The sequence below is a fragment of the Xenopus tropicalis genome, chromosome 5 (assembly GCF_000004195.4).
Source record: "Xenopus tropicalis strain Nigerian chromosome 5, UCB_Xtro_10.0, whole genome shotgun sequence".
In the NCBI taxonomy this organism is placed as follows: domain Eukaryota; kingdom Metazoa; phylum Chordata; class Amphibia; order Anura; family Pipidae; genus Xenopus; species Xenopus tropicalis.
Window position 1 is genome coordinate 47,629,911 of NC_030681.2, and position 27,081 is coordinate 47,656,991.

At 38.1% G+C, this 27,081-nt stretch overlaps 1 protein-coding gene across 1 annotated transcript in view; it reads left to right on the plus strand.

The window, feature by feature from the left end:
• Window positions 1-27,081, plus strand: part of crim1 (cysteine rich transmembrane BMP regulator 1 (chordin-like)) — a 440,400-nt gene that overhangs the window by 37,262 nt on the left and 376,057 nt on the right. The window lies entirely within an intron of this gene.

The following is a 27,081-nucleotide window of genomic DNA, read 5'->3' on the forward strand; positions in this document are numbered from 1 at the left end:
ATTTTGTTTCTCCCGTGATAGGCAGTCAGAGCTGCAGTGCTTCCTGTTTCTCAGAGGGTGGTGCACCAGTTCTTATTGTTCTCACTGAGTGAAGCCAATTTATAAACAATATGGCTTAATAAAAGTCCGATTCTTGGCCGGGATTCTGTGCATTGTACAAACTTTAGGTTGGCGCTAAGTATAGGGAATCTTGGCAAGCATTACAGGAATGCTTTGTACATTACCAAGCACACACAGAGTTATGCACATTATAGACCTGACTTCTTCTGTACATATCAAAGTAAAAGTCCCTGTTGACTTAATGTTTGCACTTGTGATACTGAATTTTTCCATAACTCTTCCAAGACAATCTCATATTTTGTCTTCTGAGAATTCCTTGTTTGACTGAGGACAAATGTTATGTGCCTGAAAAAGTCCCCAGATTACAGGACTGTCCTTATATGATGTATTCAAATTGGCAGCTTTCTTCAAGGAGCTCAGCAAGCAATGTCTGGCAAAGGAACAAGCACAAATGACATGAATCATTACGCAACTATGGTTATTCATTTAACCAAAAGCTACTCTTAACTCATTCCATATATTCCCCCCCAGGACCACAGGTGCAAAAAGCTCAATATTATGAAGGTTCGTCTGTGAAATGTGCGTGAACTGCAGTTTCTGTGAAGCAGAGCAATCTCTAATCTGCAGTGGCATCTTTGAAAAGCCCAGCACTAACTAGTAAAGGGTCTGAAAGGCAGGGCATAGGGATTATATAGTCCTAGGTTTGTGTTAAACCTTGGTTTAAACAGTTGCAAGCTTTTTGTGGTAGGATGCAAGTAAAGGTGACCATACATGGGGAGATTTTAGCAGCCAAATTAGCAGTTTTTCTGCCACATTTATAGGGAACTTGAAAGGGCCTACTTAGCTGATATCTGGCATATCACGAAAAGATCTGCTGATTTGGTGACATTGCCAACAGTTTTTGGCCAGTTTAGGGCTTGCCAATCAGGTGAGATCATGGTGGCCAGTTCAAGTTCCATACTTCCTTCCTGTGTGTGGTTAGTTATCAACCCTGGCGTTTAAAGCTTCTAAAACTCTCTTTACACAGTTTAGTACTAAAGTCTATAAAATATATTGCTAGAAATGCTAATTACCATAGAAGCTTCCGATCTTGTAAACTTTTGTGGCTGTATTTTGAGTTCCAATGGCACTGCACATTCTCAGTATGTTCCCAGCTACCGTTGAGCAGCTTTGGGCTCTCTGGATACAATCAGGAGAAAGAAAGGTTACATCTTATAGAAGCTGGTCATAGAAGCTGGTGCTACAGGACACAGGTTTTTTTCACATATTTGAGTAATCAGGTTTTCATTTTTCAGGTTTTCACATTTTTGAGGGTTTTTTTCAAATGAAAAGAACTTGAAAATTTTAATTTTGATAAGTCCCTAAATTTGGTCATTATTCAGCTGAATTATCAGCAACTTGTTTTATGTCTTCAGTACAGTTGCATTCTTTGCTATCAAGCTTTACTTGAAGTTGAAAATCTTGTTCACCTTTTACAGAGGCCTTTTCATTGGCTGCTGCTGCTTGATGCTGCAGGTCCAGGGGGGCCTTACCGCTAGTGCAGAGAGAGCAATTGAGCTCCCCACACTAGGAGAGTCGAGTTTCCATTTTAAAAAAGTCTCAAAGTTAGACGGCTTTTTGCCACCCCTGCTAACCAGCGCTTACTGCCAGAGTGGCCCTGAACATTTACCTGCTGGTACAGATATGAGACTATTGGTTTGTGCTAAAGTACAAGTGTATTTCTGGTGTTAAATTATGTACCTAAGGTTATTATTTTTTTTAATAGAAATAATAGTAATTGGGCTTAATTTAGTAATTGCAATGCAAATATATGTGTGTTAAAAAGACATATTGAAATTATTTGCACCTGGTCTTTATTGTGTCCTCCTCTAATACTTCATTTGCTGTTGATAAGAAGCTTTACACCTTTACAGAATTCCTTTGCGCACTTGTGCCCGTTAGGGGCACAGTTGGTTACTGTCCTAGATGTTCTTCATTAGTCCCTCTAAGACATTTCACTTCACTTACCAGCCCTTAATCTTACAGCTAAGGTCTCCGTAAAAAAAATCCCTCTTCAGTCCGCATATACTGTATGCTCCTGGGAATTTACGTGCTGCCTGCTCTGACCCTATTTCTGTGCTTTCTAGTTAGTAAGTGCATTTAATCAAGCGTTTGATTGTTTCAAGGTTTGTTTTATAATGAGCTATTGTTAAATTATATGTACACAGTTTTTAATAAACCAATAAGTGTATATTAGATGAACTAACTGTATGATTGATGTATTGACTACTTGTAGCTGTGCTCACTGTTTCAGTATAAATGTTTGATTAAAAAAAGAAAAGTAATGCACTTTAATTGAAAAGTGCCACCCCCTGTAGCATTTTGGACCATTTAACCTCAGCCCTGGGGCCAGTAACAAGCACATCGTTCAGTTGCAAATTATATTTTGTTCTCAGCATTCCCAATACAGATGCCATGCGTAGAAACAATAATTATTTTTTTAAGTAAATATTTCATATTGATACTGTTTTGGAACAGTTTCCTCAATAAATATGTACATAAACGTAGTGGTTAATAATGTGTCTGCATTTCATTATCTTAATATGAATGCTGCATTTTATTGTTCAAAGGAAGACTGCAATTATCTGCTTTATAAATCACGCACTGCCCTCTGCTCTTAGACGTGTGCCTAATCATAGCATCATAATTGCATTTCATAAAGAACAATGGAATAGTGTATAGGGATATTTTCACCACTTAAGTGCTTTTTTTCCCCACAAATGAGTAGCATTAAAGCGACAGTAATACTAACAATAATCTGAAAACATACAGATATAAGTGTTAAAGTTTTCTAAATAGAATGTATTAAATCAGTGGCATTTTGATCTGCCTTGTACTTTTCATTTTCATTCTGGTTGTAGGCTGTAATCAGGCATCATTAGTCTTTGTATATAAGGTAGGTTGCAGATATCCTGTTACTTGTAACAATCATGTTTTGGAGGTCATATTTTTACTGTTACTGAGGGAACTCTTTATGTATAAGTGGCTCACATACAAAAAAAGATGATAAATATACTATACTATAATGTAATTGCTTTTGTGCTTTGCATTATTATCCTTTATATAGTGCCAACATAGGCCACAGTGCTTTACAGAGAATTTACTGTACATCATTCACATCAGTCTGTGCCCCATTTTACAGTCTAAGACACATACTTCGGCCAATTAACCTTGCTATATATATTTAGAGTGTGGGAGGTAACTGGTGTACCTGTAGGATTCACTGCCAGATCAAACCAAGGACCTCCAGAGTTGCAAGGCAGCAGGGCTAACTATTCAGGGTTGCAACAGCTTCAGGGTTCCCCTGTATCATTAGACACACTTGCCAATGATTCGACAGAACAGGCAGGACAAACACAGTGATACTGTATGAAAGTGCATGGTGCATGTTGGGACACAAACACCTTTAATGAATGGCATGAATACACTCAACATTTGTGTCCATTTTAACACATCACATTTAAGGCTTCTATGGTAAATTGCCCTTTATAACTTGTATTTATGTGTTCTACCATGGGTGACCCCTTGTTCGCTATGGCAGTGCCATATGTGTATCCTGTTCTAAAAATTAATTTATTCTCCCAAAGAAAGATATTTGTGGCTTCTGGTTTCAAGACACAGAGTTTTTAGGAGCAGAGGAGGAGTGTACTTTTCCAGTCTGACCCACACCCACCTTAACTTGCAATCGTCACCCCAAATTTCAACCCAAACCCACCTAACCTGCGTGTTTCAGGTCAACCTGCTCATCACTACTTAAAAGTTATTTTACTAAAAGCAATACTGTCATGGAAAACTTGTTTTTTCTCTAGCAGAATTCTGCATTTTGAAATCTGTTTTTCAAAAAAACCCCATACATTTCTTTATATTTAATTTTTACATTTCACATGAAGCTAGCCATATTCTTCATTTCCCAGGGTGCCACAGCCATGCAACCTGTGCTCTGATAAACGTCAGTCACACTTTACTGCTGCGCTGCAAGTTGAAGTGATATCACCCCCCACTCCCTAGCAGCCGATCAGCAGAACAATGGGAAGGTAGCAAGATAGTAGCTCCCAGTAGATATCAGTATAGCACTCAATAGTAAGAAATCCAAGTCCAGCTTGGTACTCTTCTAGTTCCATGGGAGTAGGAGAAACAATAGGTTACCTGAAAGCAGTTCTAATGTGTAGCACTGGCTCTTTCTGAAAGCTCAGACTCAGGCACAATGCACTGAGATTGCGCCTACACACCAATATTACAACTAAAAAAAATACATTTGTTAATCCAAGAATAACATTAAATGGTAGAGTGAATTATTTTCTATGTTAACTGTGTAATATAGAAATAAAAAGCATAGCATAAAAATCATGACAGTATCCCTTTAAAATAAGAGCTTTGAGCCATTTTGGGGCCTCCATCAAAACAATTTTATGAATTTTATACTTTCTTTATTAAACAAAGAAATATAAAACAAAAGCTTTTTATCTTCCCTTGGTACTTGCCTTGAAATTCTGAAACAAACTGAAACATTATGTCTGCTCATATGAGCTGGATTTGCTTCTACATGTATTGGAACTGCAGTGTGCCTTACACACTGTTAGAGGAATATAAAAGTGATTAATATGATTGCATTAGATTTTTTATATGCCTCTTAGTAACCTTTAGCTGTGAAATATGAGGTACTTAAATGTTCGTTGAGCTGGTAAAAACGAGGTCTTTTGTTTTTGATGTGTTATTGTTAGTCCAGACCCCTTTCTGTAAATCTATGAAGCTTTCCAAATACGTTCATTTGAAGGCCTTTTGTTGCTCAGTGATATATGATAGGTCGATCTTTTTGAAAATATGAGGGAAAGCAGAGGTTTCACGCACACCCACACACAGACTGAAGCACGCTACATTAAATGTGATCCTTATACCAGTGAGATTAGGTGGAATGCTTAGAATGAGAACAGTAGGCTTTTATATGGCCTGAATATTTCATTTGAAGGAGTAGTCCCATTAGTGACACATACTTGCAAGTGTTAAAGCTTGCAGTGATGTATTTTCTCCTGAGCAGGAAAGGATATTTAAAATATGTTGTAATATACAGAAACAGTCTGCAGTTGAACCATAGTACATATATGTGTGTGAGAGTCTGTTTTTTTCTTTGGTATGGACTGAAAGTTGCATTTTATTTTTAACAAGTACTTGCCAAATGCCACAAACAGAAGCTTTCAGAGTAAGGGGCTTTCCTTACTCGTTGATTGCATGGAAAAAAAATGGGAAAAAGCTGTGTTTTTTTCTCACTGTGGTCTTAGAGTTGCAGTTTATTTTATAACACATACTTCCTAAATGCCACAAATTGGTGTTTAGTAGGCATGTAGGCACTATGCATTGCAGCCCCTCCTGGTTTATCGCTTAGTCTGCTGCCACAGGAGGTCTGCATTGCAATGATAGTTGACCATCAAGGCCACTGAAGTGCACGGGATCCTAAAAATCTGTGCCTGTTTTTAAGAACTATTATTTTTATTAACAAGTATATACAGTCGTGGCCAAAATTGTTGGCACCCCAGACATTTTTCCAGAAAATCAAGTATTTCTCACAGAAAAGTATTGCAGTAACACATGTTTTGCTATACACATGTTTATACCCTTTGTGTGTATTGGAACAGAACAAAAAAAGGAGGAAAAAAAGCAAGTTGGACATAATGTAGCACAAAACTCCAAAAATGGGCTGGAGAAAATTATTGGCACCCTTAACTCAATATTTGGAAAAAATAACTGAAATCAGTCGCTTCCTATAACCATCAATAAGCTTCTTACACCTCTCACCAGGAATTTTAGACCACTCTTCCTTTGCAAACTGCTCCAGGTCTCTCTTATTGGAAGGGCCTTTTCCCAACAGCAATTTTAAGATCTCTCCACAGATGTTTAATCGGATTTAGATCTGGACTCATTGCTGGCCACTTCAGAACTCTCCAGCGCTTTGTTGCCATCCATTTCTGGGTGCTTTTTGACATATGTTTGGGGTCATTGTCCTGCTGGAAGACCCAAGATTTCAGACGCAAACCCAGCTTTCTGACACTGGGCTCTGCAGTGCGACCCAAAATCCTTTGGTAATCCTCAGATTTCATGATGCCTTGCACACATTCAAGACACCCAGTGCCAGAGGCAGCAAAACAACCCCAAAACAACATTGAACTTCCACCATATTTCACTGTAGGTACTGTGTTCTTTTCTTTGTAGGCCTCATTCCGTTTTCGGTAAACAGTAGAATGATGTGCTTTACCAAAAAGCTCTATCTTGGTCCACAAGATGTTTTCCCAGAAGGATTGTGGCTTACTCAAGTATATTTTGGCAAACTGTAGTCTAGCTTTTTTATGTCTCTGTGTCAGCAGTGGGGTCCTCCTGGGTCTCCTGTCATAGCGTTTCATTTCATTTAAATGTCGACGGATAGTTCGCACTGACACTAATACTCCCTGAGCCTGCAGGACAGCTTGAATTTCTTGGAACTTGTTTGGGGCTGCTTATCCACCATCCGGAATTTCCTGCATTGCAAACTTTCATCAATTTTTCTCTTCCGTCCATGCCCAGGAAGATTAGCTACAGTGCCATGGGTTACAAACTTCTTGATAATGTTGCGCACTGTGGACAAAGGCAAATCTAGATCTCTGGAGATGGACTTGTAACCTTGAGATTGTTGATATTTTTCCACAATTTTGGTTCTCAAGTCCTCAGACAGTTCTCTTCTCCTCTTTCGTTTGTCCATGCTTAGTGTGGCACACACAGACACACAATGCAAAGACTAAAGGTGGCCATACACGAGCAGATCCGCTCGCTTGGCGATGTCGCCAAGCGAGCGGATCTTCCCCCGATATCCCCACCTACGGGGATCCGACCAGATTTTCTAACCTGGCCGATCGAGATCTGGCCAATTTCAGGCCAGATATCGGTCGGCCAGGCCGCTCTGCTCTCCCCATACACGGGCCGATTAGCTGCCGAATCGGTCCAAGGGACCGATATCGGCAGCTATAGTCGGCCCGTGTATGGCCACCTTAAGTAAAATTCTCTCCTTTTTATCTGCTTTCAGGTGTGATTTTTATATTTCCCACACCTGTTACTTGCCCCAGGTGAGTTTAAAAGTGCATTGCATGTTTGAAACAATCTTATTTATCCACAATTTTGAAAGGGTGCCAATAATTTTGTCCAGCCCATTTTTGGAGTTTTGTGTGACATTATGTCCAATTTGCTTTTTTTCCTCCCTTTTTTGTTCTGTTCCAGTACACACAAAGGGAATAAACATGTGTTTCTGCAATACTTTTCTGTTAGAAATACTTGATTCTCTGGAAAAATTTCTGGGGTGCCAACAATTTTGCCCATGACTGTAGAGCTTACAATCTGAAAAAAACACAAGTTTAGTCATTTACCTGCCCGAACTCAATAAAAAAAGTAAATAATATCCTATTTATAAGCCGTGGTTTAATATCCATTTATGTTCAGTTAAATAGTTGGTTAAAAATTATAGCCAGGCATGGATAGCTATAATTCTTAGCTTGTTTCCGGCTTCCTATGGGTCGCTGCTGATAACTTCTGCACTAGGTGATAAACCCCATTGTATTTAATTGAAATTTAACAGTCTCATAAATTCCAAACCATATTCCTTGTAGTCAAAGATGAAATGGATTGTACTGTAATGGAACCTTCAACCTCGCTACGTAGCCAGTGAACAGTGTAACCTTTTTCAAACACCAAAAGATAAAGAAGTTCTTGGGATCACAAATTAGAATGGTGGATGACTTTTGGATGCTGTATAAATAATTGCTGTCAGCAAAGACTGTTGGCCTTTCCACTTCACTTGCAGCACTTACTATATCCATGCCTGCAAAAATAAGATAGGAGCCAGAAGGGAATGTTACAGAGCAGGCTACAGGCATGTATTGCAAATAATCACAGCACTTGCTATACATTTAACTTGATAGCAATATTAATAATATACAGCGCTTGCCTGCATCTGGTCAGAGACTTTCTTTTGCAGGCAGAGAAGAAAGAAACAAATGGGAATGAGAAAGACAAAGGAAGAAAGGTGAATGAGGGGTTTTAGCAGAGGACAGAAGAGAAAAGCAGAAGCAGAGCAGCAGGGTTATAAGCATGCAGACACCAAAACAAGATGGAAGGAGAACAGTGAGACAAATAATCTGTGCTAGTGGGGAGAACGTGTTTCGCTGGAAAGAAGAGACCTAGACCATGAGATGTTTTAGGAAATTATAAAATAAAATCCATTAGAGTACTTGATCTGCTTCAGTTATCACATTTTATAAACAAAGAAGACATATTTGAGCATTTGTCATGGTAACCTGCAAAATATTACTTAGTGTCTAGTGATGTCATTGGTTGTATTTGGTGCTCAGTGTTGCCACTTATGTGACATAACTGAAGTGTGTGTTAAGCATCTGTCTGCCTTAAACTGTAAGGATGTTAGAATTCAGCTATGAATGGTGTTGTTCATGTATTCAGCATGTATTTTTTTTGTCTTGTTTTAGAAATTTTTACAAACGTTCTGTTAAAAAGTGTTGGTGTTTATTCTCAAATATGATCTCTCACACATGCTATTTTTACAGCACATACAGATAGTCACCGTGGTCGGGGGTGTTACGACAGAGGATAATAAAAGGCAGATGAATACTTGTTGAAGCAGGACAAGAATGAGGTTGCTGGTCAGGCTTGTTATTGTACAATCTGAAGGCTTGTTTTGAACTGCCGGTAACAATTACATTGGAACAAGTTAAACTGCCATCAACCCATTCAGGGGGTCTTCTGCAGAATGCATGAACAGTTCCAGAGCAGCAAATGAGGGAGGAGAGGCAGCAAGTGGTTGCTCTGCAGATTGCTCAAGAGGTCTTGAATGAGATGCTCCCCTATTCTTAAAGGTCTATGTTTGGGACAAGATTGGTGTTTCTTTGCAGCTTATAGGTGACCTAAGGCTGAAGCAAGATGCTTGTTTTGATAATCTTTGAGTTTAGAACCTAAAGTTCTATAAACACTAAGGGAAGTCAACTCAAATAGCAATATTCATGCAGGCACACTGCCAGCTGGGTCTTATAGGTTACATACCACTCAAATGCTAAGTCATTCATCACACTGAGATAGGGTTGCCTACTTTTCTGGAAAAAATTGTCAGTCTTCCTATATTTTTATCTTTTTTTCCCCTATTAATTGCAATGACATCAAACAGCATTTGTACTGGCTAGGCTGGTAAAATACCATCCAGGTGGCATCCCTGAATTAAGATTATTTCTCCTAACCAAAGTAAGAGCCTGCTGTAGTGCCAGGTGAAGCTAACAATGCATCCTTCAGCTAGAACAATGATAAATCAGCTATGACAAGTAAAACTTATGCAGTTATATGATACCTTTAATATATGCTTATATGTATGGGTGAATAAGCCTAATATATTTAGGTGCAGTGTAAATGCAAAGCATGGCATGTGATGTCCCCATAGCTAGCCTCTCTACAATATGATGTTTCCTGTGATATTTCTAGGAAACACTAAATGGTTGTGCTGTCATTAAAGGAAAGCCTTTCTTAAAGTATTGCTTTCAAAGCTGGCCTGAGGCCTCAGCGCTATGTGCCAAGTAAGAATACTGCAGGGTATCCACTACAACTCCACAATGCCCAGGCATTCTTTAATGAAAGAAAGGATTACATTTCCCTTTTGTTTGTGCTAGAGGGATAAACAGACCATCCCCTCCTAACCCCAGCAAATTCATTCTTAGCTTTGTGTTACTATAGGTAGGAATACATGGCTAGCTGTTCCTAGGGCTTGTTTTTTTTTCTTAGCTATAGGAGTTCTAAATTCTGCTCTTGTATCACATTGGGACATTAAAGGGTATATGCATCATGCTGTGTAAAAAGTGGAGTAAAACATTACTGGTGATGTTGCTCATAGCAGCCAATCAGATGCTTTGCTTTGGTTTTCTAATCTAATTGCTGATTGGTTGCCCTGGGCAACATCACCGGTAATGCTTCACTCCACTTTTTACACAACATGATAAATATACCCCTAAATGTGTTTTAGAAAACATTTTATGGCATTGATATTAGGAATGCACTTAATTCACTATTTGAGGATCCGGCTAAACCCCAAATCCTTTGTGAAAGATTCCGCCGAATATGGAACCGAATCTGCATCCTAATTTGCCTATGCAAATGAGGGAAGAAAGGATTAAAGATGACTGTGTGTGGAGCACGCGGTGAAAACTTCTGTTTTATGTGACAAATAATCATGTGATTTTAAGGATTCGGATTCGGTTTGGCCATAGGCATGGATTCACCCACATCTAAATCCTGCTGAAAAAGGCAGAATCTTGACTGAATCCCAAACTCAATCCTGGATTTGTTATAAACAAATAAGAAACCTGGACCTGCAATTGAAAGCAATGTAGGTGATTTTAGGGTTGGAGGATGGTGAAGAGATTATAATTGTATACAGGTATGGGATCTATTATCCAGAATTCGCAGGACATGGGGCTTTCCATGCAAGTGATCTTTATGTCATTTGTATCTCCCTAAAATAAACCCAGAAGGATTTTTTCTCAGTTAGGATCAAGTACAGAGTACTGTTTAATTATTATAGTGAAAATCAAAATCATTTCAAATGTTTTTAATTATTTGATTACAATCGAGTCTATGGGAGATGGCCTTCCTGTAATTCTGAGCTTTCTGGATAATGGGTTTCCAGAAAATGGGTCCCATACCTGTACTTATACATGGCAGCTGTTTTCTTTTTTAAAGACTCAACTTTTGTGAAATTTAAACATTTAGGTTATTGACCTTGCAGTCCACTTGGTTTTGCACTTTGTAGTATGTAGGTATGCCTGATTTGTAAAATTAGCAGTCTTGTCCTTACCTATTTCACTACATCAAAAAAACATACCCGCACAATTATTTTATGACACTGACAAGTGCAAAAAAGTTTGAGTTTCAGTTCCCCCAAGAGACCTGTTTAGCTTATTAGTTACAATTGTATTTCAGTGCAGGTGTGGCTTGTTAAGTTTTCTGGGCTCTGTGCCAAAAGCTACTTTTTAATTAAATTTGTATCTTTTTTAGCTTTAGTGCAGGAGATCAAAGGCAAATGAGGGACTTTTCAGTAAGAATAGGGGACTGCAGGCTGAGCTGTCAAAAGAGGGACTGTCCTGCGAAAATCGGGACAGTTGGGAGCTATGCACGCTCACCCTGTGTTTCTGTTGTTTTGACAGCCATTTTTAGTTTCAGCAACAACTCTAGCATCATTGTATTTTTCAGTGACCTTTACCAAAAATACCACGCTAGTGTCACCTGCCCCCCTCCTTCCTGGGTTCCATTGTTGCTATAAGCAGACTAAGCCCTTGCTCAGCCCAATATTATTCTATTTGACATTCCTAATTTTTAAGGTGAAATACGTGGTTCCTATTATATTATATTGTGTAAGTCTTGCATACAACACCAGGATTGCAGGTTGTGATCTGCCATCATCAGCTACATTGATGTCTCTCTTATTTAATGGACAATTGAAAAGTTCACTGGAATAAAATAGTTTCTGCAGTCTGAAACATAGTGAGGTAACTCATTTTCATTTAAGAACATGCATGACCAGGGGGGACTGGGGGGTGCAGGGCTTCTGCCTCAGGGGGCCCTGCACCCCCCAGTGGTCCACGCCGTGGCCTTCATACCCCCCCCTCACCCCTCCGAGCCCCTCCCCCAAGCACGCGTAAATGAAACTTACCTGCAGCATGCCGGGGGAGGGAGACTGGAGGACCAGGTTTTTTCCCGGTGCCCTAGCGGTCCAGTCTGACCCTGGGCATGATTCTTGTGTTTCTTATATAAGATATACCATATCTCTAAGCTTTACAGAGAACACAAATAACATAGCAAATCCATACAACACAGTTTGATGATATTGGATAGTTTAGTGGATATTTAGTGGATATTCTGAGCAAAATCTTTATGGGATCAGTTTGACTTGGGATGGACATAACAGCAAATCTATTTATCTTGGTGTGTGTGTCATGAAAGAAACATTCACTACCGACAGACCCAATTGGTGCATTGAAAGGTCAATTTAAAATTCAGTCTCTGTCTCTATATTTGCTAAAGATCAGTTCAGGTTAGAGTAGGAATACTGCTTCCATTAAAATAATCGAAAAAAATTCAAAAAAGGGTTTTTTTTTATAGGGAACTAGGCCATGTATAGGTCTAGAATTTATTCTTTACTCAGTGGTCCTTGCTTTGCTGTGTTACATAATTGAGCACAGACTAGCAGTTCCATCAAGTGGTGCATGGTATGTACAATAAAATTGAAACCAGGGAAATTGATTGGAAACTACAGTTTCATTACATATGTGGTGGATGTTCTTGTTTCTTTTTTTAATGAGAGGTATGTACAAACCCTGGAATTTATCATACTTTCTTCAGCCTGTGCGTCAGTATAGGATGTGTTGAAAATGTCCTAGAAACCAATTAAGTGATCTTGAAAACATTACGTTAGTGTGTACAGCTTAAGCATACCTCAGGGACGCTTGTGTACATCTGAAGAAAGTAACGATTCAGATGGTAAAATACCAGCAGTTTGCAGTTTAGGAATCATTAAGGATAGCCAGAGCTGATAAATAATTCATCCTCAACTCGTCATCAACTCTTACTGAAACATCTTTGTTATGTAAAAAATCCTTTATGCGTAAAGATCTTGCAATGTATTTTCTCCCTGGTATGTAAATTACACTGGAAGAAAATAGCAATTTATTTTCTATGTTCACTTTTTTACATTGCATTGCCTTTGATTCTATGCATGGACAAAGGTAGACGCACTAAAGTATTTCAGAGCGTTACATAAATAGGGCCCAATTTGTAGATTTTTATTCTTGTAAGGTGTTGCTTTTAAGTTGGCAGACATGTGTGGACAATGTGAGGCCACTTAGCTGAGTTAAGAGTCCCATTTGTAGGGCTCTTATACTGTAGAGAAGAATTAATGGCAATGGTAAAGGATGATGTAATAGTGTCTGGCTGCCCTGATACAAATTTCAGCATACAGAATTTTGGTTCTTTAGCCAATAGTATAGAATGGATGAGATTTGACTAATGGTCACTTTTCATAAGCTGCAGGTGGTGTAAAGATGTTTCTCAAAGCCAGAATTAAGTTCCTTGATGTGTGAAACTATATGGGAAGACACACACACATACAGTATATCTACATGGATCTTATATTTTGTTCAGTTAGGTTACCATGTGTGTTCAGTCTATGCAGCTGGTTGTAGGGTTATATAGTCTTCTCATATGTACACAGTTGCCTTTTCTCTCTTTTGTTTGAACAACTCTCCTTGTTTAGTAGAATATGCATTTTACATTTTTGAGTATTTTACACTTTAATTCCCCCTTATTGATATATGTCACTTGATATAGAAGAAACCAAGCTATAATTATATATAATATATAATTATAAAACATTAAAGTGACAAATGAATAGAATGTGGGTTATTATATGATATTAATTTGCACTGGATACTTAAACATACACTGGAGAACATAATAGGGTTAATCATTTTATTCAGCAAAAAAATGGAATCACCATATAGTGCTTTTCCTATGGTAGCAACAACTGCATTCTGGCAAATAAAATCTAATGCTCTGAAACAGATCATTCTTGTTAATTAAAGGTTGTGTGTCATCGTTGGATACTCTAAGAAAGAGGAATGTAGTCACCTACATCGTCCATATACTGTTATTATTGTCTTTGGCAATATGTGTCATAAAAGCCAAGTAGATACTTTGATGCACTTTATTTTAACTCGTACCCATGATCCACCTCAGAGCAGTGTCAAGCCTACAGAGAGCCTGTTCCTGCAGTTGTAGCTTTAGCAGTGACATCTATACTGGTGAAAAGGCTAATTTTGTTCCCCTGAGAGATAAATGATGTCATCTGCTGGTATGCTGTTACTAAAGGAGGGTGGAAATGGATGAAAGGAGCTTTGGGGAGGAGGAAAAGGAATTGGGTGTGGGGGCAGCAGAATGAAAAAAAGCCAAAACAAGGCACCAGACATGCAGAAACGGATATAAAAAGGAGAGTGTACACGTAGATAAAAATACCACTCACTATTGCTATCTTAGTTGAAATGGCTTTTTATCTGAAGGGACAGTATAGTGTATGTTTTGTGTGGCCGTATGTTCAGTAGGTCTATGAACATCAGTATACTCTACTTTGGGTGATCTGTATTCTCCACCACATCGTGCCCACTCTGGTCTCTGTCCTCAGTAGCCAATGAACCACTCTAAACAAGTGACTTCCCTTTTCCAATGTCTTTCTATGAGCAAATACTTTCAAAGTAAAAACATTTTTAGGAGATTTAGCTGGCCATTGAAAAGGATGCGTATATCAGATTCTAAGCATTTCTATTACAGTAGGTAGGCCTCTGTGCGTCTTTTTGTTCATGCTAAAATTAGTAGAATAGATTTGAATGGACCCTGACACCAGTAAAGCTGGAGTGATCACTTAGGCTGTATTATAGCAAATGCTGACAAGCTATAATAATGATTAGATAATGATTAGTGCCATGCAAAAAATCATCTTGAGATTACTAAAGCCCTATTTCTGGAATAATGTAATTGCATGAAAATTGGATGCTGTGAATGCTTTGTGTAATACAAAGAAATGATCCACATCTCCAATGTTTTAGTATTCCTTAGTATTATATAACCAGACATGCTTATAGAAGGCTGTCATAGAGGCCGCTTGCATGGTTTGCAAACTTCTGCTACTATTGTAGGGGTCTGTAGTAATCAATACGTTACACTCATTCACAAATATCTGCATCTTCTATATAGCAGAACAACACAGAAATAGGACAAATGAAATAAATAAGATTTTCGAGCTTGTGTTATTTTAGCTGATAGGAAACAACTGCCTCTTTTCAATTATTTTCTACTTTGTAGACATCATTCATGAAGTGAACAGCATTGTATATTATCTGTAGCTTCTGCCATAGCACCTGCAATGGAAATATATCATTCATAACAAGATCACTATTTTACTAAGTTAAAAAGGTATTATATTAATTAAATTATATGCTGCTTAAATATTTGCATCTCCAGACCTTAATTATTTTTTAATTTTTGCCTGTTTAACAGCAGACTGCTTCCTGGTTGAAGCCATTTACCTTGCAGACCTGTTATCCTATTATAAGAGAATTCTCTGTTCACTTGTCTTGTTTCCATAGCTTGTTTGCTTGTCTGAATTTACACAGGGTCACTATAGTGGCACAAAAATAACAAGCCCATTGGCTCCTTTAGATCACAATATTGATACAACTTGAGCCTGAATCTCATTAACTTCTGTAGAGCCTTGTTCAATGTCACCAAATTAGCTTGACCATCATGCGTTTCCCTGTGTAATAAAGCTTTCACATACATGGCAATAACACACATAGTGATTCTATATTTATTTTTTCACCCAGGGAATTAATAGCTTAGCAGGTAGACAGCAAATTGCTTGAAATTGCTCCCCATTGATTTGATAGCAATCACCTGGAACTGACCCATGTGTTAGCTGACTGACATTGAGATCGATGGGGAGGGACCATGATAGTCTGCCTTTTGTGCTATTAATTGCCCCTGCAACAAAAGCCCTAAAGCACTGCTTGTACCATTATCCTTAAGGGGTTAAAATAATAATACAAGCAAACTATCCGCTGGTCAGCTAACAAATAGCCAACGAGTAGATATTTCTTTGCAACCAATAGACAAAGTAAATACTACCTACTGATTGGTTGCTATGGATTACTAGAATAGTTGAAAGAATAGGACCTTTTATTACATTACTGCAAAATGTCACTCCATCTCCTGCGTAATTTCTTGGTTCCTGTGTCTAATTGGTCAAGTAATTAACTGATGGTAACAACTGATTTGGCCAATCAATCACACAAATATGGCATGGGTTTGGAACTGATACAATCCTCAATGTTTCCAACAAGTAGAACACAGCCAGTAGCTTATTTAGGTTGGCCATACTCTGTCAGATCTGCTCTAAGGTTGACAAAGGAGTGGATCTTTATCAGATTTGGCAGGAGCCAAATGATCAGATTATAAGGGCCATGGTAAACCCTTTGGAAGAGGACCACATCAACATGTCATTTCTGCAATCTCCTGGAAGCCTTTCTAACCTAATCTGTAGACATTTGGCAATTTTTTGGCCAGATATTGGTCGGTCAGGCCATTGGGAGGCCTTGATAGACAGGATAATATTTAATCTTAAACACAGGACACAGTATCAGTATATGGGAAATCTCACTGGACTTTGCTCCTGAAGCAGGTTGGCCTTTCTCAAACATTCCTCCGCAAATGGTTTGCCACTGTATGCAGCTCAGATGCCCATCCAAGTAATGCATATGCCTCTAACTAGGTTCGTCGCCAATGTCACACAGATTCTTACAGCTTTGTCCTTGAACTTTAATTATTCCCTTTTAAGTAGCTTGTAAACAAGGGTGTCTATCATATGCTATACTGAAACTCCATTAGGTTCCATAAGGAGTCATTACATTCTTTATTTGTGGAATACTTCAGATCACTGATGCCAAGCATACAGCCTTCTAGTTTTTGTAAATTACATTGCTCTCTCAAGTCTACTACCTACTTCAAGCTAAGATTAAACTGCTGTTATAAAGATGGTGATGCCGGTGTTGGTGCTGGTATACAACTTTTCAGGAACACCTATACTTAATAGATATTGCATGGTTGATGATCTGCTTGATGTTGACCTTCCAGCCCCAGACAAAATAACTCAATTTAGAGAATCATATTCCTTTCAATACTTTGTTGGGTGGGGGGGGGGGCTGGGAAATGGCTTAGGCCTTCAGCTTTATTTGCAGTTCCTTGGGGAAATTGTAGCAAGTTCTATTTATACAGCACTAAGTGCTGCAAGAAACAGGTGTGTATTCTACCTCTCCTGTGAAAATTGCACAGCTTGAAATGTTTTATTTCCACAGCAATAATTCTAGATTACAAAAAAAGGATGCTCAGAAAAGGCATGGAAATTTGATTACTCACAGCACATTGGTCAGACTTTTATAGTAATTCACTTGCAAGGGATGCGATTGTCATGGTAGTTGAGATAACACTAAGGAGTTCTCCCTTTTGTCCCTAAGGGAAATTTACCCCTGTTTCTGCATATGATTGTGGTTCTTAATAGTAAAGAACCTTAAAATGGCATTTGTATTTATGTGGTAGACTAAGATTTAGACTCAGTCATGGAAAAGATAAGCATGCTTCCTGTTTGCATGGGAAATGGAACAGTTAGGATGTGATAATATAAACCATGCTACAATATAAACCTTTAAATATTTTTTTTTTACTGTGTTGCCTCTTGACTGGAATTCCAGTATACAAGTTGATCCAGCCTTGTGGTTTTAGTCTCCATTACTATTAAAATTTCCCAAGGGAATGAAAGGGCTACATTAGGGGATGAGTAGAGTTTGTCTAGCACTGACTGAGACAGCACTTTTTAACCTATTGTGATATAACATTATATGACTTTCTAACATTATACATGCCAAAAAAGAATTCTTCTTCGTCATCATCATCATTATTTATGCTATCCTTGTTTCATACTAAACACATGCTTTTTTTTAGGGTTGAACAACGCTTAAGAAATATATATCTGATTTAATAGGTGCATCAGACTTCCACCCTATGATCAGATGCAAACACGTTTTTGTGCACTCTCCAGATATTAAGCTACTCTCTCTACACTCTGAAAATGCTAGATGATATGTGCTGTGCTTCAAAGTGCAAATGTTATTGAGGTAGAAGCAGGCCAGACTGCAGTCACAATTATTTTGGAATTATGAGGAAAAAACACTGCATTGTGGGTAAAAAAAACTTGGCTATTTGTGTCAGAAATTGCACTGTGCACACTTCATTATGTTCCTAACTGACCCCTGTATTCTGGCTACGAGTGCCTCATGCCCTGGTCTGCACAATGCCAGCATCATGGGGGACAGTAGCCAAATATATTGCTGCAGTAGTGAGTCAGTACTGACAATTAGGTTTATGCTTTATTTACCCTTAAAAAAAGGCACCTTTATGAATGATTTCAAATATGTGATCACATATTGAAACCTTACTTTACTCAGTACTGATAAAAATAGAAAATAAATAGAAAAATAGCTGTGTCTTTTGGCTGTGTCAACACTTAAATGTATGTTTCCAAGCCTCCCAATCTAAAGAACAGAGAACAAATAGAAGAGAAAAGCTTTACCCCAAGATGACCATGAATGGAATCCTTTAGTTGTTGAGCTTGTCAAATATAAACTGCTGAAGGATGTTGGGAACTATAGTAAAGCAGTTGATTGAGGGCATTGTTTAGTCACTAACTGTAGTAGCAAAGTGTGAGTGTCTGGTGGGAATTAATGGCAAGTTATGAAGATTGCCATTTTTTTCCACTTCATTACTTTCATTTCTAGTCTGTATTATTGTATGTCAGATATCAGCATATTATATATATATATATATATATATCTCAAGCCCGGGGTGGCACACCACTTCAATCCTTGTCCTGGGTGCACGGTAAAAGAGTTTAAATATTGTAAAAAAGACCAGCAACACCGGATCTATTGCAAACAATCAATTATATATTGAAAAATAAATGATATATATATCTCCTTAAGTTACATCATTTTGTCCTTTTTCTTGCCTGTAACCACCTGTCTATCAAGAACCCTGCTTTTAGACTGTAAGAGCACTAGTTATGGATCTAATACCTTCAGTACACACTGCCACATGGGACTTTTTATTGCCAAATTGAATGGGCTCAGAACTAAGTAACAAAAGGTTAAAATGATAGTTTTGAAGGAAGCTATAATATGTGCTCTAAGCTTCTCACTTCAGTCCTAATAAATGAAATGTGCTGTAGCTAGTGATGAATAATTTTTTTTGGCGATTTGTTTTCCAAACGAGGTGCAAAATTGTGCCGCGGAAAATTCATGGTCGTGTCAAAAAAAAGTTGCGCACAGTAAAAAAAAAGTCACATTTTCCAAGTTTTCTGTAAGTTTCACACATTTTTCGGCAAATCGGGATAGATTCACTCATCACTAGTTGTAGCTCCTGAAAGTTTTGGGTTGAGTGTTGGTAGAATAAATACATGAAAGGTATACTGTAACTACATGAGAGCTTGTTGGACTTTTCTGAGACTTTGACAAAATTGTTAACTTGAATTGTTTGCTGTGCTCTCAAAGCATACAGTTGTTATGTATTTTTTGAATGTCCAATTACTTTTGTGTAGCCTTTGGGGCTGTTGGTTCCTCTCATTCATATTTTCATTAAATCTACCTTTTATTTTAGTGAGTTTCAGTTTTATGATATGAGTTCATACTAATTCCTTTGAATGTCAGAAAAGGTCTGCTCTTTAGTGAAGTGCATACTGTATTATTAGGCTGTGGGAAGGAGTTTCTTTTTAATGGCAAGGGAGGGAAGGAGTTTATTCTTTAATGGCACGGAGACCATGCTCTGCTCTTAACCATAATGCTCAGTTCTAGGTTAAAGTGCAGGCATATATTTTCCCTGCCTGCTGGTGAACAGTATGTGTAATATCATATAGACTGCAGTCTTTTCCATGTATAATAATATTCACAAATAACACCCTTGTATCAAAGTAAAATTTAGAATAGTTAGATATATTAACTGATCTATCTGACAGATGAGCCCCCTAGCCAACAGTGGGATACCATACGTGTTGCCATACATGTGCACACCCACATTCCATTTGTTTGGGCCAAAGGTTTGAATGATCCAAACTACATAAGTACCAAGGATCTATCCAACACCTGCAAGTGGGCTATGTGGCCACCAACAAGGCAGATACACTTTTCAAACTGGACAGATAATCAGCAGTAAGATTACAGGTCAGTCAGTTGAAACTGAATCTCAACCTGATATACCATATCCATATGGCTGTGAAGTATGATCGAAATCTGCCAAAAAGCTCTGCAGTATGTGGCACCCATAACAGATGCCAAGTTAAAAACAGGTGAGTGTAGCACCAAATGGCATATGATGGTTCCCCCAGTAGTTTGCCAGGCTATTTTGTATTCAGCAATAATACGTAATAGGAAATTGGCTATCATTACAACACACAGCTGATTGCAGGAAACAAGTTAGGTATCACTTTCTGAAACATTTTATTATATATATATATCATTTTTACTTTGAATAGTTATAGTAAAAGGTAAAAAGCCCACTTGCATTTTACCATGTAATCATTATGTACATATCTACGTCAGAAACTCTCACTCATAATATACTGCTGTGTGTCCAGCAGCTAATTATACTGCCAGTCAGGAAGTTATGGCAAGCACAAGAACTGTTTAACATGCCAGTCCGTGTAGCCATCCATCTGGATTTTATATGACGTTAAGTTAAGGTTTCCATATTAACAATGTGACTGAATTAGTAGGAGTGTGTGGGTGCCTATATGTGAATGAGTTATGAATTGTTCTTGATTTTGTAGAAAAATAAAACAGTGTTAAATAGAAAATCTGTTAAATAGAAAAAATGCATGTGTGTGTTACATATAGTAGGATAATATTTGCTCCTTATCTGTGAAAATTCTGTACTACCAAACAAGTGTATTTGCAACACCTGGCTTTACTGTACAAACATTATGTCACCAAGGTTTACATTTTACATTTCCAGCTGTACATTATGAAATACCAGTGTAAGAATTACCAGATATTGGTTTACATTTAATTTGATTAAACTGGTATGATAGCAAAGTATTGCCCCCCCCCCCCCGTTGATCAGATTACACTGGAAGGATAGCAGTGTATTGCCCCCCCCCCCCCAAATCAGATTACATTGGAGGTAAGAAGGGTTTTGGTAACCCAGTCATCAGATTCGAGTGGAAAGATAGCAATGTATTGGCCCCTCATTGATCAGATTACATTGGAAGGATAGCAAGGTCTTGGTCCCCCCGTCATCAGATTATAGTGGAAAGATATCAATGTATTGGCCCCCCACTGATCAGATTTTACTGGAAGTATAGCACGGTGTTGGTCCCCCAGTCAATCAGATTAAAGTGGAAAGATAGCAAGTTATAGACCCCCCTCCCAATGATCAACTTACACTGAAAGAATAGGAAGGTATTTTACCCCAATTGGTTAGATTGCACTGTATAGATATAATGGTATTTGTTTTGTTTTTGAGGGTGAGATATGCACAGACAATCCCTACACTTGTAGGTATGGGATCTATATCTGGAATGGGACCAGGGGGGTTGGCATAAGGGTTATTTTTGTCTTTGGGCTCACCATACATTAAGACAAGTTTAAAAAAAAAAAGGATTGATCAAAATGGATTTATGTAGCTTAGTTATCATCAAGTAGAAGATACTGTTTTATTATTAAACAGAAAAAGGAAATTGTTACTTAAATCAGATTTGAAAGATAGCATTCCCATATTTTGCAGATACCTGAATAATAAGTTTTGGGATAACAGATCCAGTACCTGTACATGAAAAGTCTCTGCGCATATTGCTAGCTTTAGAGACTAATTGGTATGCATGGAAGTTTCAGTGCAACTTCTTCAGACAATTGGTTTTCTTAGTATGAACTATAAAAATAAGTACAGTGGTAGTGATGGGATCTATCAAGTCAGAATAACTGAATAAAATCATAGTTTTCTGATTGGTGGGGGCTTGGTTTTGCAGTTTAAATGTAATACAGAAGGAAGATCAAAATGTCTAAAAGCAGTTTTAAATGTATATCTACCAATTCAGTAAACTGTACAGTAAAGTGCTTCTATCACCTGTTATCCGTAGCTTTCTATAAAGAGCACAGGTCTGAGAAATAAATCATACCAGTAGCTGGTATTTGGCAACTAAAATGTTCTCTGCTGTATTTTCTTGTTTTGAAACCCAAAGAACTATATAAAACATGGAGGATGCAACCAGACTGCAAAGTACCAAATTCCTGAAGGAATGGGCCTTCCAGCACTTTTTGTTCTGCAGCTCAGTTCTGCGAGTGATATGAAAGAAGAGTAAATAGGTTAGTCTAGAGAACACGAGTACAGTTAATGGAGGAAAAAAAATCCCTCTTCTGCCTCTCTTTTACTCTTTTCATACGAAGGGAAGAAGCTTGGATGGCGGCCAGTACTGGTTAGGTAGGATTTTTTTTTACATTCCAATCATGTGGAAACACAGGAATTTGACACGGAGATCTTGATTTGGAATGTGTGCTCTGGGTAACGGTGGTTATCTAGGTGCTAGGCATTCATACACTCGTGTCACGCAATTGAGCAGCTCTTATAATGCAGCTGTTGTGCATCTTTTCTAATGAGAGACTTGTTCAGATGTTCAGTTCAATGAGCAGTGTACTGGGCGGGTCAGAAAACAATACTGGTGGATACATGAAGTAGCCGCTCAGCAGAAGTGGTGGGTATGAATGAAATAAAGAGAAAGAAGATGTGAGAAAGCTGTTTAGGTGGAAAAAAGAGAAGTGTGTTACATTGAACTGGGATATGGATAACTGGCTAGTAAAGAGGAGGACAAGAACAAATAAAATAGCAGAAAGCAAGATGAGACGTGAAAAAGTGCGTGGGAGAGAAGCAGGGGTGTAAAAGACGTTATACTCTCTCTTTTTTTCACAGCCATATTCACTTATATTATCTTGACTAATGATCTCAGTTTGTGTGCGTATTCTATTACTTTTTGCTGTTCTCTGCAAACATCTTTGAATATAGGAGCAGCAAGAACGTGTGTGAGACAGGCCGCTATTTCAGTTTTTGTTAATGCATACAACTCATAGTGACGCCGTTGTCTGGGCATAGTTTTAGTAAAATGTTACTATTTCACACTTTTTATTATTAGTTTTTCTGCTTGCATTGGATGCATATTTGTTGGTACCACTGTGACTTTTTTTTTTTTTTTTTTAACTGAACTATAGCTGACTTTTACAGACTAGGATTCTAGATGTTTAATCAGAGCAGTAAGCTTAAAAGCATCAGTGAATCTTTGTCTGAAAAACTTGTGCTGGCTGGAGATGCTTGTGGTAGATTTATAACTAGGACAGTAAATGAGATTAGAACTAAGGTACAGCAAATAAGACCACAACTTTTGAGGTATTTGTAAATCATAGCTATTACTATCCAAAAAGCATCCAAATCAGACCTATTACCATCCAAAAGGCATCCAAAACAATAGACACATGCCATCATAATAACTTTTTGGACACTTCTCTGTCAAACATCTCATTCCAAAACCCAGAGTTTTGAAATGAAGTTGGTCCTCTCTTTGTTGATATAAGAGCATCTGATTCCATTCATCTTAAAGCATTAGTGAGGTTAGACTCTTAAATAGATGTTTACTTGGTTTTAGGGCTGCCCCTCGGCACCACCCAGGATCAGTAAATTTGTAAGACTCCATCCCCTTGTGTTTCATAGTCTCCCGGCACATCATAGATCCGCTCCTTCTTGGTCCCGTCCCCACCTCTACATGATCACACAGTAAAGGTCCCCATACACAGGCCGATTATAGCTTCCGATATCGGTCCCTTGGACCGATTCGGCAGCTTATCGGCCCATGTAGGGGCAGAACCGAGGGGCCTGGCCGACCAATATCTGGCCTGAAATTGGCCAGATATCGATCGGCCAGGTTAGAAAATCCAGTCGGATTGGGGACCGACTGCCCCATTGCTGCGTGTAGAATTCGATCATTTGGCCCCAGGGCCAAATGATCGAATTCGCCTACATGCCTCCCCAATATTGCCCACTCGTAGGTGGGGATATCGGGTGAAGATCCGCTCGCTTGCCGACATTGCCCGTGTATGGCCAGCTTAAGGGGCCAACCAAAAGTTGGCAGCCCTACTTAAGTTGAGTTCAGGGATCTGTGCAAGCCAGTCAAGTTGTCCACTACCATCTCATTAAACCCATTCTGTATAGCCATCACAGGCGCATATGGCCTTATTGTGCTGAAAATGGCTTTATTATTACCGAGAAAAACAAAATAAGAATTGTTTGCCCAAGCAACACTTTATGGCAAATGCATTTCCCATATTTCAAAACTTTCAAGATAATGGGTTGTGGGTTTATATTTTTGAGTTTTATAGTTTATAATGGCAGAAAGATTATAGAAACACTCTTACCCCAACTTTTATGTTGGGAAAAAGAAGCATCTAATATAGAGTTATGAAATTCGAGTATTTGTTTGTATGTTTTACTCCACTATAACTCGAATTTCAGATCAACTTCACTTTACTTCACTTTATGACACCCCCCAACCCCTGTTCCTCAGGTAATTACACTGATAATGCCCTGCAGTTTTTAATCTTGTTCAGCCTTGCTATAAACTACTACAGTTATCACATGCAACCTGACTTTTTAGGCACTGGAATAAATCTGTTGTTGTGCTGTTAGTACAGGTGGTGAGTGAGTCATAAATGAAAAATGTGATATAAGTTTTCATTTTTCCCTGGATTAGTTATTAATGTATCTTGGTTCTTTCTCGCTTACTTAGCAATATGTTTGCTTTAAGAAGTGTAAAGTTGTTTGTAGATGCAAACAATTATATTGGTTTTTTTTAGCATTGTGAGTTAAAGCAACATTTTATAAAGATGAAACATTATAAGGCAGTACATATATATATATATATATATATATATATATATATATATAATAAAGGACTTCAAAATGTTTGTCCCTCAAGTTATGGTTGTACTTCAAATCAAATAATCCTCTATTAGCATATAAGAGATATTCAGCACTAGAATTTACGTATGTACATAGATACAAAGGTTTATACATGTATTGCGCAAACGTATGAAGGTTTATTATGGTTATAAAGCTCTCTCAAACTTCAGGACTTTTTTTATGCACACATGTTTTTTTGTGGAGCTGTCCACTGTTTTGTATGGAGTTTGTATTCTGTTGCTTTTATCTTCTATAGTACAGGTATGGGATCCCTTATCAAGAAACCCATGATCTAGAAAGTTCCGAATCACCCATAGACACCATTATAAGCAAATAATTTGAATTTAAAAAAAATAATTTCCCTTTTCTCTGTAATAATTAAACAGTACTTTGTACTTGATCCCAACTAAAATATAATTAATCCTTTTTGGAGGCAAAACAAGCCTACCAGGTTTATTTAATGTTTAAATGAATTTTAGCAGACTTAAGGTAGGGAGATCCAAATTACAGAAAGATCCCTTATCTTGAAAACCCCAGGTCCCGAGCATTCTGGATAACAGGTCCCATACCTGTAAAAAATTATGGTATTTAGTTTTGCTGTTGTACATATAGGAACAATAAAGTAAAGTAAAATTAAGTAAGTAAGGAATATCAATGCCTTAAAACTTAAAAAAGCATATTATTCTAAAAAGCATGTTGTACACATTAGCAGTGAACAGTTGTTTTGTGCCCCATGATCCCACTGCCTAACATTGCCCCAACCCCCCTCCCTATGTGCAGGCCACCGCAGCCACCACTGTTGCTGCCACAAAGAGTGATTGTTGCCAGGAATGAGTTGGGGTCTAGTGTCCAGCTGGACTGAGGCCTACTTTTTTTTCCAGTATTCTGATGGGCCAGTCTGACCCTTTTGGTGCACGCTTCTTGCCATTAACTCCATATTGCATGTAACAGTAATGTCAGATTCAGAAAGATGGAGTTGAATTGCAGGAAACATTGCTAGTCCAGCCTTTTGACATTACAAAAAAAATTTTTTGGATTGTAGATGCAAAACCTAAAAAAAAGAAAATCTTAAACTGCCGTTAAGATGTTCGGGAATGTGGCATTGATTTTCTGGCATAAATAAATATTTTTTTTCACTTGAATCCCAGTTTCACACCAATGACACTTTTGTGAATTCCCTTCAGTCATTACAGTGCAGTGAACCGATTGTAACCCTCCACTGCCTAGGGTGTATATAGCACTGTCAGATGGAAATATGTGCATTTTATAGCTTTCCAACTATGTTTTGGCAGTTTGCTACATGCCTAAATGGTGTTTGGTTCTTGTTTATGCAATGAAAGCTTTGCTACTTTTCTCTGAGAGAATTGGCACAATTTTCTTTGTTTAGGAAGAAAAACTTCAAGTTACTTCCAGCCCAGTAGTCTCTGTAGTTGTCATCTGGAGAGAGCTGCAGGAGCCTTAAGTTGCCCATACACAGGCAGATTTAAGTCTCCTTAGACAGAGCTGGCAGCTTATCTGCCATTTTTGGGGTCCTCTGATATGCCTTCCCAGGCCTGGACTGTGGATTCTGGCAAACGCCAGAGGGGATGCTCTGGACAGTTTACTGTTTAATGAGCGGATGGGGGGTTGTTTGGGACTTTATGTAATTGAAATTCCAGGGCCTATTTTAAATCCAAGTTCAGCCATGTGTCTGCCGTACTGATATCTGGCCAAAAATTGCCAAGATATCAATTGGGAGGTTTAAAAATTCCATTGGGGTTAGAACTGCAATATCTTGTTGATAGGCTAGTGTACACATGGAAACAGTACTGTTGCCTAATGAAGGATTTTGTTGCCTCCAGCCCAGCATAACTGATGCAACCAGCTACTTGCTCTTAGGAACCTAAAGTGATGTCAGTGTTGCCTACAGTAAATACCGCTTGGAGAGGGCAGCTTGGGAGCACTAATAGATTATAAACTCCTTGGGGCAGAGACCTCATCCCAAACTGTGTATTGAAAACTCCTAGCAATTAAGCACTGACTTATCTAATCTTACTGTATAAACTTAACATACCGCTGTTTGTGTTCACACCTTGCGCTGCGTACAATTTTGGTGCAATACATACATACTTTACTTAAGAAAGATGATTGTGCCCATACCTTTTTTTTTTAGTAATGCTGAAACATGTGTATCCATTTTAATTAAAATGTATTATTAGCACTTTAAGTTCATGATTCAAATCATAGCAAATTTGTAAGAATTTTTATTGCTTTAGGGGATTAAATAATATTCAGTTGTTAACTCAGCTGTGCTGTCTCATAAATCATTAAATAAAAAAAAAAGTT